The sequence below is a fragment of the Penaeus japonicus genome, unplaced genomic scaffold (assembly GCF_977035675.1).
Source record: "Penaeus japonicus unplaced genomic scaffold, GWHDUDI00000001_assembly GWHDUDI00000016, whole genome shotgun sequence".
In the NCBI taxonomy this organism is placed as follows: Eukaryota; Metazoa; Arthropoda; class Malacostraca; order Decapoda; family Penaeidae; genus Penaeus; species Penaeus japonicus.
In genome coordinates, this window is record NW_028234418.1 from 36,582,260 (window position 1) to 36,589,759 (window position 7,500).

Genomic DNA, 7,500 nt, shown 5'->3' on the forward strand with positions numbered 1-7,500 from the left:
AGTGTGCTTGAAGTCTTGATGGCAATGCTATTAATAATGCAGGTAATATGAATAAGAAAAGGAAAAGAAAATGACTGAAAAAAGTGAACCACAATAATGGCGATGACGACAACGACAACGATGATGATGATGATGATGATGATGATGATGATGATGATGATGATGATGACGACGACGATGATGATGATGATAATGATAGTGACAAAGCTGATGATGATTATTAAAATAGTGATTATGATGATGATAACAATAAAACAATAATAATATTACCACAACAATAATAATAACAATAACAATAACAACAACTCAACTAAAACACAACGAAGATAAAAGAAAATACTCACAAAAAAATATGCCGTCAAGTGTCGCCCTCAGCCCCTCGCAATGGACTCGGCAACCTCACTAATGTTGCAATACCTGTCTTATTCAACATAGACGTCCTTCTGTTGCGTTTATTATCACCACTTCTGCGCTATTGTACTGGAAGCATTGTGTCGGCCGCGTTAATGTCACAATCTCTTTATAACATCGGGAGCTGTATGTTGCATTCAAAGTCATCATACATTTGCATGGCATTCTCTCTAAATAAAGACAGGAAACTCTCTCCTTGTTATGAATCTTCTTGGGGGGAACTGTTATTCACATTGTCTATATTACATGTAGCTTATTAATTTCTGCTTTTAATTCCGTCTGACTTAAGGGATATCTGTATATATTACATGTAGCTTATTAATATCTGCTTTTAATTCCGTATGACTTAAGGCATATCTGTATATATCACTTGTAGCTTATTAATTTCTGTTTTTAATTCCGTCTTACATAATGGGCACATCTGTATATATAACTTGTAGCTTATTAATTTCTGCTTTTATTTCCGTCTTATATTGAGGCATATCTGTATATATCACTTGTAGCTTATTCATTCCTGCTTTTAATTCCGTCTGACATGAGGCATATCTGTATATATGACTTGCAGCTTATTAATTTCTGCTTTTAATTCCGTCTGACATAAGGCATATCTGTATATATCACTTGTAGCTTATTAATTTCTGTTTTTAATTCCGTCTTACATAATGGGCACATCTGTATATATCACTTGTAGCTTATTAATTTCTGCTTTTAATTCCGTCTTACATTGAGGCATATCAGTATATATGACTTGTAGCTTATTAATCCTTGCTTTTAATTCCGTCTCAGATTAAGGGCATATCTGTATATATCACTTATAGCTTATCAATTCTCACATTCTATTCCGTCTTAGGTTAAGGGAATATCTGTATATATCACTTGTAGCTAATTAACTTCTGCTTTTAATCATACATGAGGCATATCGTATATATGACTGTAGCTTATTAATCCTGCTTTTAATTCCGTCGGTAAGGCATATCTGTATATATCAAAGCCAGTCGGTCTTGTGAATATCTATAATCAAGTGTATGTGTTTAATCATAAAGGCAAGTCGGTATGTGATAAAAGCAAGTCGGTATGTGATAAAATCAAGTCGGTATGTGTTAAAAGCCAGTCGGTTTGTGATAAAATCAAGTTTAAAATATAATGAAGACAAGTCGATAAATGATAAAAGCAAGTCGCGGCTACAATACGCGTAACTTGAAATATGATAAAGGCAAGTCGGTATGTGATAAAAACAAATCGGTATAAGATAAAAGCCAAGATGTAATGAAGACAAGTCGATAAATGATAAAAGCAGGTGGGGATTACAATACGCGTAAATCGGAATATAATAAAAGCAAATCGACATATGATAAAGGCAAGTCGGTATGTTATAAAAGCAAGTCGGTATATGACAAAGGCAAGTCGGGATATAATAATACACGTAAATCGGAATATGATGAAGGGAAGGGAAGGGAAGGGGGGGGAAGGGGGGGGATGTGGTAAAGGCAAGTGGGGAAAATCAGTACCGGTATGTATCACTCACCCCATATAGGCCTATAAATATTTCCTGCTATATCCGCGCACCGGAACTATATATTCAGATATGGCACATTACCTAAGGAATTTTTGGCTATTTCTGTGCGAAAGATATTCTCTACATCTATCTTTTTTATATAGATGCATAGATATAAATTTCAGTGTTTTCGATCTGTCTTCCTGTCTGTCTGTATAAATGTTTAAGTCGATAAATAAATTATTTAGGTTTCAGTAGTTCGTTATCGGGATGATTGTAATCCTTTTATTATTGTTATTAATATGATCATCATCATCTTTTGTCATTACCATTATTATCATTAGAATTGTCACCATTATTATTACTATTATCAGTATCTTTTATCATCATTACTATTACTATTATCATAATCATTAATATCAGTGTCACTATCATTACCATCATTATAATTATATCTATCATCATCATCATCATTATCATCATTATCATTATTATCATCATCATCCTTACCATCATTATCGTTACCATCTTTATCATTATCATCATTACCATCACCATCATCATCATAATTTTCCTTATCACTACCAAAAGTAATGTCTTCACAACTTTAGCATTACTAAACGAAATCAGATTTTCATACTTTTACTAATCGATTTTTTTTCTTGGGACCGGCCCCTCACATTAGGGTCGGTTGGGTTACAGGAATCTTACCTTTTTCTTTCACTATGTATGTATGCATGAATGTGTGTATGTGTTATACATTCACATACATACATGTATGTATGTATGTATGTATGTATTTGTCTTAAAGTAAGTAAATAAGTATGTATGTATGTATGTATGTATGTATGAATGAATGTATGTATGTATATAGGGTAGGTAGGTATATCTTTAGACTGACTGATAGATAGAGATTGAGATACACATGTATGTACGTGTAAACACTAAAAAAAAAAGACAAACACGTAAATACACATTTTCACTTCAAAAAAGTCCAATAAAATTAAGGAACGTCTTGACCCTACAGCACAATACTTTCTCGACTTCAATACCGGATGGGTAAATATTTGTCTAGTGCCGACAATTCGCAAACTCACCTAACCTCGAACTAAATACAATAACGGTAACCTAATTAAAACCGAAAATACAGACGATTTGGGGGAGAAGAGAAAAATAAAATCCAAATTTTCGAATAAAAAAAAACAAAAAAACGACTGAACAACCTCCCCCGAACCAAAAAAAAAAAAATAAAAATAAAAACAATAAATAATCTAAATATATCTGTATCTCACGAGAAGGAGAAAGAGAGAGAGAGAGAGAGAGAGAGAGAGAGAGAGAGAGAGAGAGAGAGAGAGAGAGAGAGAGAGAGAGAGAGAGAGAGAGAGAGAGAGAGAGAGAGAGAAGGAGAAAAAAAAGAAATATTGTTAAGGTCGGCGAGCTATAAACAGTGTGTGGCTACCTGCCTCACGCTCAACGTAAACAACCTCAGACCACATCCTGAACAACCCTCCGCGCGCACACCTGCTGCTCCCTGCTTACTCCTGCTTACTCCTTCTGCTCCCTGCTTACTCCTGCTGTTCTCTCCTTACTCCTGCTTACTCCTTCTGTTCTCTGCTTACTCCTGCTGCTCCCTGCTTACTCCTTCTGTTCTCTGCTTACTCCTGCTGCTCCCTGCTTACTCCTTCTGCTCCCTGCTTACTCCTGCTGTTCTCTGCTTATTCCTGCTGCGCCCTGCTTACTCCTGCTCCCTGCTTACTCCTGCTGTTCTCTGCTTATTCCTGCTGCGCCCTGCTTACTCCTGCTCCCTGCTTACTCCTTCTGTTCTCTGCTTACTCCTGCTTACTGCTTCTGATCCCTGCTTACTCCTGCTGCTCCCTTCTTATTCCTGCTGCTCCCTGCTTACTCCTTCTGCTTACTCCCTGCTTACTCCTTCTGCTCCCTGCTTGCTCCTTTTGCTTCCTCGCTGGATGTTCTCAAGGGAGCTTCAGTCATCTATCATTCCGTCGCTGGATGAGGTATGTGTTGTTATCGGTTTTCAGTCAAGTTGTTTTCATTTCCGTTTGGGATTGCTCTTTCTTTCTGGCTCTGATTTCTGTTTGTGTCTGTGTTTGTGTCTGTGTCTCTATTTTCTGTTTTATGTCTCTCTCTCTCTCTGTTTTCTGTTTTCTGACTCACTGTTTTCTGGCTCTGTTTTCTGTCTTTGTCTCTGTTTTCTGTCTCTGTTTTCTGTCTCTGTTTTCTGTCTGTCTGTCTGTCTGTCTCTCTCTCTCTCTCTCTCTCTCTCTCTCTCTCTCTCTCTCTCTCTCTCTCTCTCTCTCTCTCTCTCTCTCTCTCTCTCTCTCTCTCCATCTCCATCTCCATCTCCATCTCCATCTCCATCTCCATCTCCATCTCTCTCTCCCTCTCCCTCTCCCTCTCCCTCTCCCTCTCCCTCTCCCTCTATCTCCCTCTCCCTCTATCTCCCTCTATCTCTATCTCTCTCTCCCTCTCTCTCTCCCTCTCCCTCTCCCTCTCCCTCTTCCACTCCCACTCCCATCCCACTCCCTCTCCCTCTCTCCTCTTCCTATCTCCTTCTCTCCCTCTCTCCTTCTCTCCTTCTCTCCTTCTCTCCCTCTCTCCTTCTCTCCTCTCTCTCCTCCTCCCTCTCCCCCCTCTCTCCCCCTCCCTCTGTGTGTGTGTGTGTGTGTGTGTGTGTGTGTGTGTGTGTGTGTGTGTGTGTGTGTGTGTGTGTGTGTGTGTGTGTGTGTGTGTGTGTGTGTGTGTGTGTGCGTGCATAAGTACGAGTGTGCGAGCATGCGTGTGTGTGTGTGTGCGTGTTTTTCCACAACATAGAAGTCTCACACAGTATCCTCCCACCCCACTTCCACACAAATTCCATCTTCTAATTTCATTACAGTCGTAAAGCACAAATCACCCTCCAGCCGAATGACATAGTAACCGCGATGGACATTTTCCTCCACATCTCTTCCTCTGCCATAGCACGTATATCTGAGGTTCCCTTCGAGGCCTCGTTGACATTTCCATTCTAGCCTGAACGGTGTGAATAAAAATGAATAAGAAAAAAAAGGAAAAAAGGGAAAAAGGAAAAAAAAAATATATATATATATAAATATAAAGATAACACATAGGAAGTTGTTATTCAGCGTTCTTTATATCCTTGTGGAAAGAATCAACATATAACAAATACCTCTCGGGTGATATTTACAACCCCGTAATAACACGATTAAAAAAAAAGATAAAAAGGAAGAAGAAAAAATCGACTCTCTAACAGCAAAACACGATAAAAAAAGGGAAAAAAAACTCTCCAACAGCAAGTCTATAACTCCGATTCTAATAACATGATAAAAAAAAAACTCATACAGCAAGTCTACACCTCCGATTCTGCAGAAGAGTGTCCTGTCACGCGTGCATTGTTTACATAATAATAAGCCTTTTCGAGATCTCGGATAAAACACGTAAGATATTGAAGCTTCGATAACCATGGTTCGCGCGATCCTGAAGCCGTCATCTTCCGAACTTCATATTCTTTCAATATTCTTTCATATTCTTTCCTCTTCATGTAAACTTGGTCATCTTCGGGTCTCGCAAAAGTGAATTATGGCGGGTCTGATTTCCCGTGTTTATGCTGCCCCTTCATAATGATTATTGATGTTGGTGAAAAAGATAGTAATGATGATGATGATGATGGAGATGGTTTTGGTGATGGGATGGGGATGGGGATGGAAATGAAGATGGAGATGGGGATGGAGATGGAGATGGTGATGGTGATGGTGATGATGTTGATGACGATGTAGATGACGAAGATGGTGATGGTGATGGTGATGTATTATGATGGTTATGTAGTTATTATCAGATATTATATAATAATATATTGTAGATATATTTCATATCAAGTTTTATTATCATTATTATCATTATTTTAGAGATATGCCTTATTTTACGAATCAATTATGGGTTAGAATTATGCCTCATTGTATTAATCAAATATATGCAACATATATACCTTATTGCATCATTTAATCTTATGCCTTGTAAGCTACATCTTGCCTAGGAGGGGAGGAGATATCATAGGGGGGGGGGGGGGCAAGAGCCAGAGAGAAAAATTAAAGCAGGTGAGCTGAGAGAGAGAGAGGAGAGGGGGGCGGTACCCCTTGCTTTTCTCGCTATCCTCTAGGTATCATGTATACCACTGAGATTCGTATTCTATATTGGATTGAGATCTTCACTTTCGCTCACGGGAAACGGTGTAGCAAATTGGGATTTCTATCTATAAGACTTCTTTTCTATCTAGCTATATGTCTATCTATGCATCTATATTATTTATCTAACTATCATCTGATTCTATTTTTAATTATCATATGATTCTTTATTCAACTATCATCTGATTCTATATTTAACTGATTCTATATTTAACTACTATAATGTTCTGTATCTAGCTATTATCTCATTCTATATCTAACTAATAATTCTATATCTACTATCTGATTATAGTCCAAACTTTAATCTAATGCTATATATAACAACTATCTAATTCCATATATAGCCATCCTTTTTCGAACATATTTATTTTCCAGAAACACGACAGACTATGCAGGTCATTCCCAAATCCAACACACACACACACACACACACACACACACACACACACACACACACACACACACACAGACACACACACACACACACACACACACACACACACACACACACACACACACACACACACACACACACACACACACACACACATACACAGACACATACACACACACACACACACACACACACACACACACACACACACACACACACACACACACACACACACACACACACACACTGACACACACACACAAACACAAACAAGTCCATCGTACACACAAGGAATAAAAAAAAATAAAAAATAAAAACTCAGCAAGACACAATAATCATCGCAAGCAACAGCTGCTTTCGCTGACTTCGATTAAACGCAATCCTGACTCGTAAATCTCTTAAAGGAATGACGTATGCAAGAGTACATCCGCTTGTTGCTCAGGATATGCACATCTACTCATTCGTTTAATGTCACCAGAAAGGTTAAACACCCTCTGGCGCCAAAGTTCACGCGGGATTTTCCCAAACGCTGTCACGGCAAACACTGATCAGACGTGGGTGCCATGATGGTGGTGTGCCATCTATCTCTCTCTCTGTATATATGAGTGTATATATGTAAATACAAATACATACACATACACACACACACACACACACACACATACACACACACACACGCACACACACACACATATATATATGTATATATATATATATATATATATATATATATATATATATATATATATATATCTGTATATATATATATGTATAATTATCGGGGCTACCATTATTATCATTATCACAATTAATAAAAGCACCGCTTCCTGTAGTAAATTTAATACAATAATTTCTTTTTATCTTGTTAATAACAATTTTACTACAATATTACTATTACTACTTCCATTAAAAATAACAATAATGATAATAATAACAAAATCAATATCAATAACACTAAGAACGGCAACTATCATCATCATATTAATACTATTTTTATTACT

The 7,500-nt window shown here is 37.5% G+C and overlaps 1 protein-coding gene across 1 annotated transcript in view; it reads right to left on the reverse strand.

Moving 5' to 3' along the window:
- The window catches only part of LOC122248471 (Krueppel-like factor 6), a 256,232-nt gene that overhangs the window by 199,033 nt on the left and 49,699 nt on the right, over window positions 1-7,500 (reverse strand). The window lies entirely within an intron of this gene.